Source organism: Sapajus apella, unplaced genomic scaffold (assembly GCF_009761245.1).
Source record: "Sapajus apella isolate SASKATOON/1434 unplaced genomic scaffold, GSC_monkey_1.0 scaffold72, whole genome shotgun sequence".
Lineage (NCBI taxonomy): Eukaryota > Metazoa > Chordata > Mammalia > Primates > Cebidae > Sapajus > Sapajus apella.
In genome coordinates, this window is record NW_022437012.1 from 7,804,804 (window position 1) to 7,820,817 (window position 16,014).

At 41.7% G+C, this 16,014-nt stretch overlaps 1 long non-coding RNA gene across 1 annotated transcript in view; it reads left to right on the forward strand.

Annotated features, from left to right (window-relative positions):
• LOC116531767 overlaps positions 1–10,411 on the forward strand; it is an 18,562-nt gene extending 8,151 nt beyond the window's left edge. Inside the window, exon 3 of the long non-coding RNA XR_004260575.1 lies at positions 10,317–10,411. This is a non-coding gene — a long non-coding RNA (uncharacterized LOC116531767). The remainder of the gene's footprint in view (positions 1–10,316) is intronic.
• Positions 10,412–16,014: the final 5,603 nt, after the last annotated feature.

Sequence of the window (16,014 nt, forward strand, 5' to 3'; positions counted from 1 at the left end):
TTTTTTTTTTTTTTTTTTTTTTTTTTTTTGGTAGAGATGGGACCTCCCTGTGTTGCCCAGGCTAATCTTAAACTCCTGGGCTCAAGTGATCCTCCCATCTCAGTCTCCCGAAGCGTTGGGATTACAGGCATGAGCCACCACACCTGGCCCTTCATTCTTTTTAATTCCAGTTTTCCTAAGCCATCAAAAACCTAATAACAATAATACAGCAATTATCTCCATAAAACATAGAATCTGTTTCTTAGGCCAGTTACCAGAAAGCAAAGAAAGAGCATCTGCAGTGTGATTGCTTCTCCTGTGGTGTCATACTGTTTCATATTGCTCTCCTCTACTTACTGGTTCCTTTCTTCTCTATTTTACAAATCACCTCCTCAAGTCCATAATGTGAATCAACCTTTGGAAACTTCTGAATTTAGACACATTTTTTTTCTCAACAGGACACATCTTCTTTGTCACATTTTATATACAGAATTATATATTAATTAGAATTCTTATTGTCTAGTAACCTTACATTTTAGTGAAAAACCTAGGAAGCAAGAAATATTGAACTGTTTGTCAGATATCAGTATCTTCTAGATAAGAACATTCTATAATTTTTAAAGACAAGTTTCCCCATTTCATAACCCTTTCTTAATTATTAGATATTACCAAGACATTTAATGACCATCCAAAGGATTTCAAGATTTTTAATTACACAAAAGGCCAGGCATGGTGGCTCACACCTGTAATCCCAGCACTTTGGGAGGCTGAGGCGGGTGGATCACAAGGCCAGGAGTTCGAGACCAGTCTGCGCAACATGGTGAAACCCCATCTCTACTAATATACAAAAAATTAGCTGGGTGTGGTGGCAGGTGCCTGTAATCCTAGCTATTCTGGAGGCTGAGGCAGGAGAATCACTTGAACCCGGGAGGCAGAGGTTGCAGTGAATCGAGATTGTGCCATGGTACTCCAGCCTGGGCAACAGAGTTGGACTCTGTCTCAAAAAAAAAAAAAAAAAAAAAATTACACAAAAAGTTCACCTACAGCATTTACCCCCATTTATATTTTATTAGTTTTTAGCAATTTATCTAGATTTATCTGTAATTTTTAGCAAATTATCTAGAACTGAGATATTAGAAAAAACTAGTCATTATTTTATTGTCAGCTATTTTTTAGAACCTGTGCATATTAGGTGTTCACCTAAGTAAGAAGCTTAAAGTTAAATACATGGGTATTTTCATCAACAACTCAGAAGATTCAGCTGTTTTTGTTAAACCAAAAACATTACATTGGTTTTATTTTTCAAAAAAATCACTGAAAGATCATTTTGTTTTTGGTTTGCTTTATAGTCTTTTAACCTTTTGTGCCAAGCCCTGACACCTTTAAATATGTAGCACACACAAATATAAAACCTGGACCAAAAATGTATGCTGACAATTCCAAAGATACTTCTATTTTTATTTTACCAATAATCTTAACGCCAGCTCGTTTATTAAATATTTGCTGAAGTCATGTGAACTTGAAAAATGCTAAGACTTGTTAACTCATGTAACTTTTATTTACAAGCCAATTTGGTACTCTGTAGACACAACGTATAATAAATGTACATTCACATAAACACATCTAGACGTATATGCAAAGATATAAATAAAGACCCAGTAGCATTTACCTTGAAACTCTAGCCATGGGATAACCACACAAGTTTGTAAGTTTACAAACATGTTCACATGGCTAAACTTTGTTTACCTCAATAGGTAATCCAATGAGGGCTCTGACCAAAATTTTGGGTAAAGCAATAGTAGTTTAATCTTAAAGGACAAACCTCCCCAAACTCTAAGGAACACTGGGGCCAAGCATACTACAGACGAACGTCACATACTGACTGGGCACGACCAGGCTTAGAACAGTAGCATAAAAGCCTGCATACATGGAACTCCATCCTGTTTTCTCATTCAACAGCAAAATGAATCCAGTGAAATGAATCCAACAGCAAAATGAATGCAGCAGTACAATTCAAAGACTCATGGAGTCCAATTCTCCCCAGACTCCAAAAAATGGTGGGGCAAATAGCATTACAAAATAATAGCATTTTCCTTCGTTCTTTTGGTTTATAACTACATGCAGACAAATTTTGAAGAATACACCCAAATCAACTGCATTCTAGGATCAAAGTCCAATTTCCCATGACTATGTCAACACACGCACACAGAAAAAAAAATTATTAAAATACAGTCTAACTGCAGTAGTGACTAACAAGCCCCAGGAGTATCTGAACCATGGTTGGGGTGCTCCCCTTTCACAGTTGGTTGGGCTTGTTCAACCTGCAAACAGAAATTCCTTCAAAATTCCCCAAATCACGAGGAGCCGATCCTGCTGTCTGGTATCCAGAAAATATGCTCACTTGTCTGGGTATACGTACAATTACTAACACGCCCCCAAGTGTGTCCAGACTGAATGATCAGAGTGCTTCCCTTGCTCAATTAGCTGTGCTTGTTCTACCTGCAAACATAAATTCCTTTAAAATGTCCCACATTGAGAAGAGCAGATTCCACTGACTGGTCCCACAAAAGACACTGATCTGGATGCAGCTGTCGTATTTCAAAGACTGTTCTTCCTGGGCAATCAGGAACACAGATGGGGCTGGCAACGATGCTACCAGAGAGAGAGAGAGACACACACAAAAATCCACCTCTGGCTAAAAAAAGACAGGCAGCTAGCTGCTTAGGAGGGCTTCTGAGACTCTCCTGTCCCTCAACAGCCAAGATCACAAGCAATGCACTCCTGGTCAGGGCACCAAAATCTGTTACCAAAATGTCAGAAGTTTGGTCTAGGTCCTACTGCTCACTGCACAGAAAGCCAATCATTGAGACGAGTAGTATTACCAGGGAAGAAGGATTTAATCACGTGCTGCAGCTGAGGAGAGTAGAAAATAAATCTCAAATCCATCTGTCCAGCTGACTAAAATTGGGGGATTTCTCTTCGAGGAACCCTTATTTTACTTAATAGTGGCCCTAAAGCATAGAAGTAGTCATGATGGCCTATTGTTATGATTGCTCTATTTTATTATTATTTATAATAAAACATAATAAATTTTGCTATATTATAATAAATTTATAATTTATTATAAATTTATATTAGGCCTATAAATTTATAATAAAATTTATAATAAATAATAATAAAATAGATATTTTAATTTAGGCACACTCTTACTGTACCTAAATTATAAATTAACTTTATCATAGATATATTACAGTGTATATAAAGAGTTTGGTTGTGGTTTCAGGTTTCCACTGGGAGCCTGAGAATGTACCCTCCTTTGGGTAATGGGGGACTAAAGTAGAAATTTTGTAAAGTTTCTTGCAGATCCAACATTCTGAAGTTCTTCATTTCCAGGAAATTCAGCTCAGAGAGTTAGAGTCAAACTTTATTTGAAAACTTTTTAGTAATTCGATATTAATTGGAAGTGATTTACAAAATGGAACAAACACTAACTTTGTAAAAAATAGAAAAAATATTTTTAAAGTGAAGTACATAACAAAATACCTTTTTTGGAGGTATCGTAAAAAGTTCCCTAGAATGGAAAATGTTTTTTGAGGAAAATCTTGAAAATTGCAAAGGATCTTTAAAGAGAGTTCAACCCTGGGCCGAAGTTGCGGCAGACACCCATGCCCCATCCCACCACCCTGGCCAGGTGCCACTTCCCTGTGCTGTGCTCTGAGAAGAGCTGGCTGAGTTCAGGAAAGCTGAATTAGGGTTGTCAGAGTGATTCATTTCTTCACTGTAAGAGGCGAAAAAAATTTCTTTTAAAAAGAAAATGCATTTTCAGATCCCAATTATGCTTTTTTCCCTTAAGAATGAAACTTTCACTTTGTTGAGTCTATTTTATTTTATTTATTCATTTTTCTTCTTGAAATTTCTGAATCCTTTAGTAGGCTGACAAAGCCCACCGCCATTCATATTCAACTTACCTGCCTAATTTTCTCATTTACAGTTGGTGGGCACGCTGAAATTGCTGGGCCATCCTTCTGACTTTCTTCTGCTGTGGAGACCGTTTGTGAGTTGCCAGGTAATGGGCAGGAGGGAGGGATTTCTCCCAACTGTAACATCCAGGCTTTCAAACACTTGAATGCCAACAGTTCAATACTCTTATCAGAGCCTTGGCATTATTCCTGAAGCTCCTCACAATAAACTTCTGTACCAAATTAATTAAAGAAAAGCCTGATAATTCCATTCCGAGGCATTCCAATGAAAGTAATTTCAGATACATAATGCACAATTGGCTTTTCCACTTGACTTCCAAATGAAACGCTCATGGTATTTAGTACCATTTTCTTAATCAGGAAAACCATCACATCCTTAGGCAGAAGAGAGAAACTGAAAATTTTGGGAAAGAAGAACTTTGTGAAGTGTGGAGGTCATTAGATTATCGTGTGAAGTGTGGTGGTCATTAGACTGTCTAAATAAATTGTAGACAAGAGGCTGTGGGGCTAACTCTTACCTTTCATAAAGAAGGGGCAATTTTAGGAAAGATTATGATGGGAGCTACTGTAGAGAAAAAATTATTCACTGGACACTTGTTAAAACAATAAGAAAGACTTTGTTCAAGAGTATTGTAATACCAGTCAACTCTATTGGAATAGAAGAGAGAGACTGAGCTAAACTCCTAATCAGCAGATGGCTTGGGACTTATGGCCAATGGGAAGAATGAGGGGTCAGTGGATGGAAAATTACTAAGAGGAGACCTCAAGGGAAGGAGGATTCTTGCTAAAGGCAGGCAGAGGACTTAGACATCAAGGATAGGCGCAGGGAGGAACTTGATCAGATATCAGGGGTGATCAGATATCAAGGTGAGGGATAACTTAGCAGGATTCTTGCTAACATTGAGTTCATCAGGGGCACACAGAAAACCAAGTTGAGGCCTAAGCGAGAAAAGGGCTCAGGGAAGTCTAACTAAAGTTTGACTAAGGAGACCATCTTTGTCACCAATCTTCAGGTATTTTGTGATAAAATAGTAAAACGTGGACTCATAAGAAAATCAGAGAGTTAAACATTAGGTACTGGGCAGAATTCAGTGAAGATGGTTAATTGTGAGAGGAAGGGAACTAGTGAAGACCACAGAGGCCTCAGCTCCTGGGCAGCCCTTCAAAGTCCAGAGTCGCCTCTGCCTGTGAGTTGGTGTGGCCCTGCCTAAGGACATATATGATTTCAGCATGGCAACAAGCCTGGGGTGGGAGCCCCAGGTCAGTTATTGCTGGTGTTGCCTGCCAGAAGCTATACCTCCAGTTATTTGCTCACCACAAGGGAGGCTGGCTGAGGTGCTATTGGCTCCCAGCCCAGCAGCAGGCACAGAGAAGCTCCCAGGTGAGGCAAAGGCCCGTACTGACCCACGGTTTTCCTATCACCAGCATTACACAGCAGTGCTCTTGCATGGCTGGCCCCGTCCTACCTCTTTAGTTTCCACAAATCTTTTATGTCTGGTTTCTCCGTCCTCTATCCAACTACCAGTTCTTCCTTCCAGGATCTGGTGTGTCCAGTTTGCTGTTGTTGGTCGAGTCAGCATTGAACTGACAATGCATTTATGTAGCCTGAAGCCCATAAACTCTAAAAATCTAACATGTTCATTTTCACAAGCGCACAAAAGATCTTATGCCCTAGCCCTACAGTCTCTTCATCGATAAGGTACATGAGGGGCATTAAATGATGAATTGACCCTGCCAAAATTAAATTCTGGCTTAGAGAGATGCTACAGAAGACAGGCCATATAAAGACAAGTAGAAGCAAAGTGAATGTCCAATCTTTAACTGGGTTCTCCATCCTGGGACTGAGAGCCGTGAGATTGGTGACTGCTGTCACATGACACTGTTACGATATGTTATCAATATGTTAAGGATCATACTAAACGTACACATTGATAGTGGGCCTACTGTCAGTTTATATTCAACTTACCTGCATCATGGTCTCATTTACAATTGATGGGTACACCGAGGGAGCCTTGTAGCTGAAGTGGCTGTCAGGCAGGTTTACTTGATTCTTGTTTCTTCACAAGGAACTGAGGCTTTAACAGGTTGAGAGATCTGCCTAAGGTTATAGGGGAAATAAGTGACAGGGCTAGAAATCGAGCCTCACCCTTGTGATTCCAAGTCCAGACTCGTTCCTACATGTCCATAGTCATTTGTACACACCATCAGTGCCAGCCGGTGCACCTCACTCACCCACTAAAGGCTAGCCATCTAACTTCTGAATTCAAGGGTACCTCCCTCATCTTGCAGTTGTCTGTTGCCTGTCACAAGAACAGGGTGGGATTAAGAGCAGCAGCTGCAGCTCCAGCAGCTGAGGGGCAGCTCTGGGCTCCCTAAATCCGCCAGTGGAGACCCACGTGCAGTTGTGGGGGATAAAGTTTAACAGCCTTGATCTTTTTCCTTCTAGTATGTCCTGCCTTTAGCTTGCCTACCTGGTCCTGTCTGCTGGCTTGGCATTGACTTTCAGAGAGATATGCTCCACACTACATGAGTGGTTTAAGCTCCTGCCGCTGTCGATCACCGTTCTTCCCGCTGAGCCTCTGGTGTCTCTGTGCCTGTCCTGCATCTCTGAAGTCGAGTGATGTTTATTCACAGCTCTCTAAACCTCTGGCTTGGGTTTCTTCTGGTAAAGACAAACTCTTCTTTCTGCTGAGGAGTTACTCAACACTCCAGCCTTCTCTCCACTTCCTCTTTCATCCCTAAACCCTTCCGCAAATGAAAGATAGGTCTTGTTTAGAAAAAATGTGAAAGCTACTCCAGCACAGGTCTGTGGCCACTCTAGTCTGTTTGGCTTCCTCTGTGGAGGAAAAAAGCTTTGGTTCACTCCATTTTGCTTTCCTCTAATTTACTTTTGAGAATGCTGGCTGAATGCTTTAGTCATTCACAAAGTTGGCTTCTGACACAGAAACCTCTCACTTTCTCTGGCCTGAGTGCTTGGCATCTCTACTCCCTCCAGCTACCACATTCTTCAGCTCCTTTGGAAAGATCAGTATTGTACACAGTGGCGATCAGAGAGGCATGGTTTACAGTATTATCTCATCTCCCAACTTCTCCATCATAATCAGAAAATTGATTCCCTGCTGAGTGGCACCGCCATATTTCTTATGCAATAATATTAAACTCTCCCTATTAACAATTGATTCGTGTACATTGTTGTGAATGGAACACAAAGAAACAAAGTGTCTTTATAAATGAATTGGACCTGGCTGGCTACAGTGTAGAATGGCTTGTTGGCATCCTCACACCAGGGCGTGCGGGAAGAAGTACATTGGCACATCTATGGCCATACCCATTCCTGAGGGAGGTGAGGAGACGGATTGAGGCTGGTGACGCTTGGGAAAGGTGTTTATAAAAAAATACCCTCACTTATCGGCAAACTCAGAGGTAAAGACGAGGCAGAATTCAATGCTTTCAGATGCCAATTTCTTTTCAAACTAGAGTAAGAATTCAGCGTAAGTAAATCCATAGAGAGAAATTGGATCAGTGGTTGCCACTGGGTGGCAAAAGGAGAGTTGGGATTGACTGCTAATAAGTCCTTTTTGGAGTGATAAGAATGTATGGGACCAGATACTTGTGTTGGTTACACAACCTTGTGAATATTCTAAAACACACTGCATTCTACACCTTAGAAAATGTTGAAGCAATGTCTTGGCCAGCAGGGACCTCACAGCTCCCCTGGTCAGAACATGTGCCAGGCTAACCAATTGTCCTCATTTGTCTGGGACTAAGGAGGTTCCTGGGGTCTGAGACTGTCACTACTGAAACCAGTGACAAAGCAGAATGATTCAGTCACCCTGGTGTGTGCTGGGGCACTGTTCAGGAATGACAGTGAAGGCAGGCAACCTCCCATTTAACACAGCGATTTCTCATTCACAATGCTCTTGCTACCACCTTGTGAAGTAGCTGCCAGCCAGGTTTTACTTAATTCTTGTTTCTTCACAAGGAACTGAGGCTCTAACAGGCTGAGAGGCCTGCCTAAGGTTATAGGGGAAATAAGTGACAGGGCTGAAGTCAAGCCTCATCCTTGTGATTCCAAGTCCAGACTCTCCTACGTGTGGATAGTCATTTGTACGCGCCATCACTGCTGGTCAGTGCACCTCTCTCGTCCCCTAAAGGCTGGTGATCTAACTTCCAAATTCAAGAGTACCTCCTTCATCTTTCCTTCCCACCCGCAGAAACTGCCTCCTGTGGAACCTCTCTTAACACAGTGATCCACTAAGTGCCATCTCTAAGTTTATCTTCCTCGTCCCACTGCCATCTCTGGAGGCAGGGACTGTGTGTCAGTCATCTCTGCTCTTGGCTCCCGTTACCTTGTCTGGTGCTCGATAAGCCCCAGCTGAAGCAAGCCTGGCTTCTGTTCCAAAGAACAAACAGGATCAAGGAGCCCAGATAAGAGAATCTCCTGTTGCCCATCTCTTTTTTTCCCCATCTCTTTTTTATTCTTTTCTTCCGGCCAAATGAGTCTTTTTTCCTGATGTGTTCAGCCTTTCTTAGGCTCATTTTCTGAGGAGCTTGCTGGTGGAGCTGGAACAATCTGTCTCCTTTCCTGAGTACTGACATGCTGCTTTTTAAATTGTGTTGTAAACACACTCCAAAGGCCAAGTCAAGCCAATGGGCAACTGGCAATGAGTGTTGCAGCTTACGCAGTGAGGACTGTGGCTCGGGAGAGAGGACGTGCCAGAAGGTAGGCAGGCTTCCTGGCAGGCAGACAGTTCTGGAAAGTCTTAATATCAGGGAAGGCTGTCATCAGTCTTGACCATAGGATGCATGCCAGTTTGGGGATAGGTGGGTAAGGCAAGGGTGCTACTGCCAAAAGTAAGGCAGGGTTCCAGAAAAGAGAGATGGAGTGCTGGAAGGTACAAGGCAGACTCTAGGCACAAGGTTTCAGAACTGAGGTATAGGTAAAAAGATTGAGGGTCAGACTGGCAACATGGGCAATGTGACATCAAATCCAAGGGTATGGAATTAGAAGACCCAGACCATGGAGCTCCAGTGGCCAAGGGATGCTAGCTGGGGGGGCAGGTGGGCAGAAACTGTAACCAGGAAAAACTTGGCACAGATGATCCACTTAAATGAGGGGGTGGAGCTGTCCTTGCAAACCAATGATGCAACTAATGCCATGCAGTGAGTGGATCTCCCTTCCCCCTAAACAGATAGTGTAAGTATGACTGAGAAATGTGCTATAAGCACACAGAAACTCATGCATACATTCAGGGAGGAAATTCACTTTTAATAGGTTTTCCTTGCATCTGTTTACTGATGGGGGTCAATGGTATCCTGTAAACATGCTAGATACCAATGAAAGTTCCCTCAGATAACCTCAAGAGAGTCACTTCTCCCATGGCTTATTATTATTATTAAAATTGTATTTGTACTATCTTTTTTGTCTCTAATTTTTTTATTTTTAATTTTTTTTATTCCTATAAGGTTTTGGGGAACAGGTGGTATTTGATTATATAAGTAAGTTCTTTAGTGGTGATTTGTGAGATTTTGGTACACCTATCACCAGAGCAGTATACACTGAACCCAATTTGTAGTCTTTTATTCCTCACCCCTCAGACTCTTTTCCCCCAAGTCCCCAAAGCCCATTGTAGAATTGTTACGCCTTGCATCCTCATAGCTTAGCTCCCACTTACGAGTGAGAACATACAATGTTTGGGTTTTCATTCCTAAGTTACTTCACTTAGAATGATAGTCTCCAATTCTATCCAAGTTGCTGTGAATGTCATTAATTTATTCCTTTTTATGGCCCAGTAGAATTCCATTGTGTGTGTATATATATATATATATAAACTTCTACACTGCTGATGGGAAGATAAACTAGTACAACCACTATGAAAAATAGTGTGGAGATTTTTTAAAGAACTAAATATATATACATATATATCACATTTCCTTTATTGATGGGCATTTGGTCTGTTTTCATATTTTTGCAATTACAAATTGTGCTATTATAAACATTCATGTGTAAGAATCCTTTTTGTATAATATCTTCTTTTCCTCTGGGTAGATACCCAGTAGTGGCATTGCTGTGTCAAATGGTAGTTCTACTTTTAGTTCTTTAAAAAATCTCCACACTATTTTTCACAGTGGTTGTACTAGTTTACCTTCCCATCAGCAGTGTAGAAGCGTTCCCTTTTCAGCACATCTACACCAACATATACTCTTTTTTTAATGGCCATTCTTGCAGGAGTGAGGTGGTGTTACATTGTGGTTTTGATTTGCATCTTCCTGATCATTAGTGATGTTGATCATTTTTTCATGTTTCTTGGCCATTTACATATATTCTTTTGAAAATTGCCTATTCATGTCCAAAAGCCCATTTTTGATGGGATTGTTTGTTTTTTTCTTGCTAATTTGTTTGAGTTCCTTGTACATTCTAGATATCAGTCCTTTGTTGAATGTATAGATTGTTGAATGTACAGATTGTGAAGGTTTTCTCCCATTCTGTGGGTACTCTCCTGGCTGTTCCTTTTGCTGTGCAAAAGCTCTTTAGTTTAATTAGGTCTCACCTATTTATCTTTATTTGTGTTGTATTTGCTTTTGGGTTCTTGGTCATGAAGTCTTTGCCTAAGCCAATGTCTAGAAGGGTTTTTTCGATGTTACCTTCTAGAAATTTTAGTTTCAGGTCTTAGATTTAAGCCCTGGTACTATCTGGAGTTGACTTTTGTATAAAGTGAGAGATGAGGGTCCAGTTTCATTCTCCTTTATGTGGCTAGCCAGTTATCATGGCACCATTTGTTGAATAGGGTGTCCTTTCCCCACATTATACTTTTGTTTCCTTTGTCAAAGATCAGTTGGCTATAAGTATTAGAGTTTATTTCTAGGTTTTCTACTCTGTTCCATTGGTCTATGTGCCTATTTTTATACCAGGACCATGCTGTTTTTGTGACTGTGGTCTTATAGTACACTTTCAATTCAGGTAATGTGGTATCTCCAGATTTGTTCTTTTTGGTTAGTCTTGCTTTGGTTATGCAGAGGTTTTTTTTTTGTTTGTTTTTGTTTTTTTTTGGTTTCATATGAATCTTAGGATTGCTTTTTTCTAGCTCTGTGAATAATGATGGTGATATCTTGATGGCGATTGCATTATTTGTAGGTTGCTTTTGGCAGTATGGTCATTTTCACAGTATTGGTTCTACCCATCCGTGAGCATAGGATGTGTTTTCACTTGTTTGTGTTGCCTATGATTTCTTTCAGGAGTGTTTTGTTGCTTTCCTTGTAGAGTTCTTTCACCTCCTTGACTAGGCATATTCCTAAGTATTTAATTAATTTATTTATTATAGCTATTGTAAAAGGGGTTGAGTTTTTTATTTGATTCTCAGCTTGGTCTCTGTTGGTATATAGCAGAGCTGCTGATTAATGTACATTAACTTTGTATCCTGAAACTTTACTGAATTCATTTATCAGTTCTGGGAGCTTTTTGGAGGTGTCTTTAGGGTTTTTTTGTTTTTGTTTTTGTATTTTCCTTGAGATACAGTCTCACTCTGTCACCAAGCTGGAGTGCAGTGGTGATCTCAGCTCACTGCAACCTCTGACTCCCTAATTCAAGCGATTCTCCTGCCTCAGCCTCCTGAGTAGCTGGGATTACAGGCATGCATCACAATACCCAGTTAATTTTTGTATTTTTAGTAGAGACGGGGTTTCACCATGTTGGCCAGGCTGGTCTCGAACTCCTGACCTTGTGATCTGCCTGCCTAGGCCTCCCAAAGTGCTGGGATTACAGGCATGAGCCACCGCACTTGGCCTCAGGTTTTCTAGGTATACAGTTATATCATCAGCAAACAGTGACTGTTTGATTTCCCCTTTACTGATTTGGATGCCCTTTATTTCTTTCTCTTGTCTGGTTGCTCTGGCTAGGACTCCTAGTACTAAGTTGAATAGAAATGGTGAGAGTAGGCATTCTTGTCTTGATCCAGTTCTCAGAGGGAATGCTTTCAACGTTTTGCCATTTAGTATTAGGTTGGCTGTGGGCTTGTCATAGATGGCTCATATTACATTGTGGTATGTCTCTTCTATGCCAATTTTGCTTAGGGTTTTAATTATGCCCCTGTGGCTTACTAAGTGATGACTCTCTTTAGATGAGGTTGTGGTTTTGATTTTGTTTTTTTCAACATTTTGACTAGTTCAAAAAGCATTGAGTTGTTATTCTCAATAACAATTCAACCTATTAAGAGAGAAAGGTGAGAGAAAAAAATGAAAGTCCCATTGTACTTGATACTGATTGTTAATCATATTTTATCCTTTCTAGCAAACTCCTCGTTCACAAAGTTGTTCAGAATGCCCTATTTCCAGCCTTTGGCACCAATCTGCAATTGCAGTGTTGCCTTTGACCTTCATCCTAACATCCACCCTCATTAGTGCCATTTTCTTCTGGTAGAGTCATGATTTAACACTAATTACTTCCACCACAAAGTTCTGCTTTGTCAAATCAGATCACGATACAGAAATAGCACATGCATACTTTCCTCTAATTTAAAAGGCATATGTGGAAAACTAGCATTTAGCCTTAGGCTTGGGACTCCTGAGTACCTGTGAAATTTTGAGGCTCGTGTTTATATTTCCTGAGGATACAAAGGTTTCAGGTAAGGCAGAATTAGCAAACGTGTGGCCTGTAGGCTTCTTCCAAGCTATTAAACTGTCTTGTTGACAGAACATGAAAAACTGAGAGGCCAGGCACCGTGGCTCATGCCTGTAATCTCAGCACTTTGGGGGGCCGAGGCGGGTGGATCACCTGGGTCAGGAGTTCGAGACCAGCCTGTCCAACATGGCGAAACCCTGTCTCTACTAAAAATACAAAAAATTAGCCAGGCGTGGTGTTGGGCACCTGTAATCCCAGCTACTCAGGAGGCTGAGGCAGGAGAATCACTTGAACTCAGGAGGCAGAGGTTGCAGTGAGCTGAGAGTGTGCCATTGCACTCCAGACTGAATGACAAGAGCAAAACTCTATCTAAAAAAAAAGGAAAGAAAGAAAATTAAAAAATGAAAAACTGAGAGTTCTAGTTCCTTCTGAAACAATTATGAGATTTCGCTGCAGTCAGCTGGACTTGAGTGCTGGATGCCCCTTTTGGACAGATATAGGTTCTCTGCAGTCCCCACCCCTCTGTATTGTTTTTTGCCAACTATATCCTTTGGTGATGGTCGCCTGCCTGGGGCCTAGAGGCCTATCAGTTTGCAAGTTCATGAAATTAGCACTTAGGTGAAACTACTTGACTAGAGTGGACAAGTCATTCCATCATCCCCCCTCCTCATTTGAAATATCAATCAAGGGTGGGCCATAACTCTCTCCTAGCCTTTCTCACCTCTCTTCTAGTTCATCTGTATTCTCCAGATCCTTTCTCCTGTGACCAATAAATCCCCACCTTTAGGCTTTGGGCTTCTGCTTTTCTCTCTGGACCTTCTCCCTGAGATGGCTCCTGCATTCCTGTGGTCTCCAAATTAACTCTTGGCTGATGAGCCCCACAAAGCTCTTGGTACCCTCATCTTTTCCCTCAAGGTCTCCTGCTAGGATTAAATGTGGAGAGCAATGGAGGCTTGGCTTTACTGTGGGGCAGCTCTGAATCAAATCCTGGGTTAGCAGAGTGGCTGTGGGCACACATGGGACATCCCTGAGCCTTCACTCCTGTGTGATGATTGTAACATTACTTATGGCAATTGAGGATATTTAAGGTCATCTTCAGTGGGTACTTCGCAATGGCAGCTGTTTCTTAAGCCCAAGGTCTCTGGGTATCAAAGCCTTGTTGTTTCCACACTACCGCACTGCCTCAATCCCAGAAGCCTTGTCTCCAAACGTGACTTTTTACGTTGGGTGTCAGTGTTCTCTCCCTTGCTGCTGCCCAGGAAGATGCCTGCCAGGGAGTTGATGATGGATGCACAGGCAGGCCACCCAGAAACGTGGCACAAGGTAGAATCTGCTGACAAAGCAAATTGTCACTGAGTTTTTCAGGAGTCTGGAAGTGACAAGAATGGCACACTTGCCCAGTGGCACTCTGCAATCCTGTCACATCAAATTGAAGTTGTTATTTCTATCATTAGCAGCAAAGGAAGCAACTCAATGCTCTGGAGCTTCCTTATTAACAATCATGACCAGCAGAGAAGTAAAGGCAGGAAAGCACTGTGTCAGTGGTGACCAGAGGTTTCCTCCGCTGCTTCCACAAACACCGTTTTCTCCTTAATAATGGACTACACTTTCAGGAAACGTTTATCTTATGTTTTATTATACTCTAGTGCTTTTTTTAAAAAAATGAAAATGCAGATATTTCACAGAACTGGGGAAGGTTAGGAAGGGGAAAGGAGAGGAAAGGAAGTAAGATTTGGTCCACTTCTAATACCGGGCTTGGTGCATTGCATTCATTATTTCACTTTCCATGATCCGGACTTCGCTTTTTGAGATCCTAGGATAGGTTTAAGTGTAGAAATATGAAGTCATCGAATGTAACACCTGGCTGGGCGTGGCGGCTCACACCTGTAATCCCAGCACTTCGAGAGGCCGAGGTGGGTGGATCACTTGAGGTCAGGAATTGAATACCACCCTGATCAACATGGTAAAACCCCGTCTCTATAAAAAACACAGATAAATTAGGGTGGTGTGGTGGCACATGCCTATAATCCCAGCTACTCAGGAGGCTGAGGCAGGAGAACTGCTTGAACCCGGGAGGCAGAAGCTGCAGTGAGCTGAGAATGCATTACTGCACTCTAGCCTGGGGAGGTGGAGTGAGACTCCCTCTGGAAAAAAAGATAAAAAATAAAAATAAAAAAAGTAGAATGCAATACTCTCTTCATTTTACAATTGAGAGGGAAGTCACGTGGTGGCTGGTGATTAAAAAGGACAGGTGGCAGGTCTCCTTACCTCTTCATACCACAAGTTTCCATGTGTCTGAGACCCAGGGACATTTACAATACTGCTGAAAGGTCAGGGGACATTGGAGAAAATAATTATGCAAGCAGAGAATATTTTTCTTCCTGTGCAGAGAAAGAAAATCCCACCTTCTCTGTGTGGGAGCCGTGGTATGTGTGCTCCCTGAGCACAGTGAAATATGCAGAGATGGTAAAACTATTAAAATCTGATTTTCGTTTCGTTAAAAAGAAAGCAAAGAAGAAACTATTTTATTTCTTATTATTGGATATTGTCATGTCTAGGCTAGGTACCTGGAACTGAGACAGCTGTCTCTATTAGGAGTGCTAGGCTGGCACCCTGGGATGGCAGAGGAAAAGAGGGAAGGAACTAAGGTTTTGAAGATGAATACAGGCAGTGACATTAACCAGTCTTGGAAGCGAGATGCTTCCAGCCTTCTTTTTATGGGCGACGTTAAGTTTTCCTTATTTTTAAAGGAAATGCAGTCAGGGTTTTATATTCTGCCAGTGAAGGCATCCCAAGGCAATTCTTTGAGATTCTGACACATCATCTGTTAAAGGAAAATAAACAGTGGAGAGCTGGAGCCGGCTCACACCAGCCCATTGTTAGAATCTCCTCCCAACCCTACATTCAGGGGCATCACGTTGGTAGCTCCAGTGAAGCCATGCCGACGGTTTAAAATTTTTTAAGGTAGGAGTATTTATACCGCAAAAATCATGCTACAAATCCGGGCTTTTGTGGGAGTCAGTTTACTAGCACACTGCTGGAAAAAATAAAATCATACAGAACCATTGAAATAATTACAGATAATATGTCAAAGACCTCTATTAATGTGGTTGCTAGAGCAAATAGAATTTACTACATTCTTCCTTGCTCCTGTGCACCCTCCCCAATGTACTGCCATGCCTTCTATTGCTTCTGAACACGCCCATTATACACGACCGCTCCTGAACAACACCATTGTATTCCTCACTGTTCCCGAGACCCCCACTGGATGCCCCCTAAGCATCTTCAGCTGAGCACCTGCCACCGTGTCCCACCTCTGCTCCTGATCAATCCCACTGTGTCCCACCTCTGCTCCTGATCACTCCCACCATGTCCCACCTCTGCACCTGATCACTCCCACTGTGTCCCACCCCTGCTCCTGATCAATCCCACTGTGTC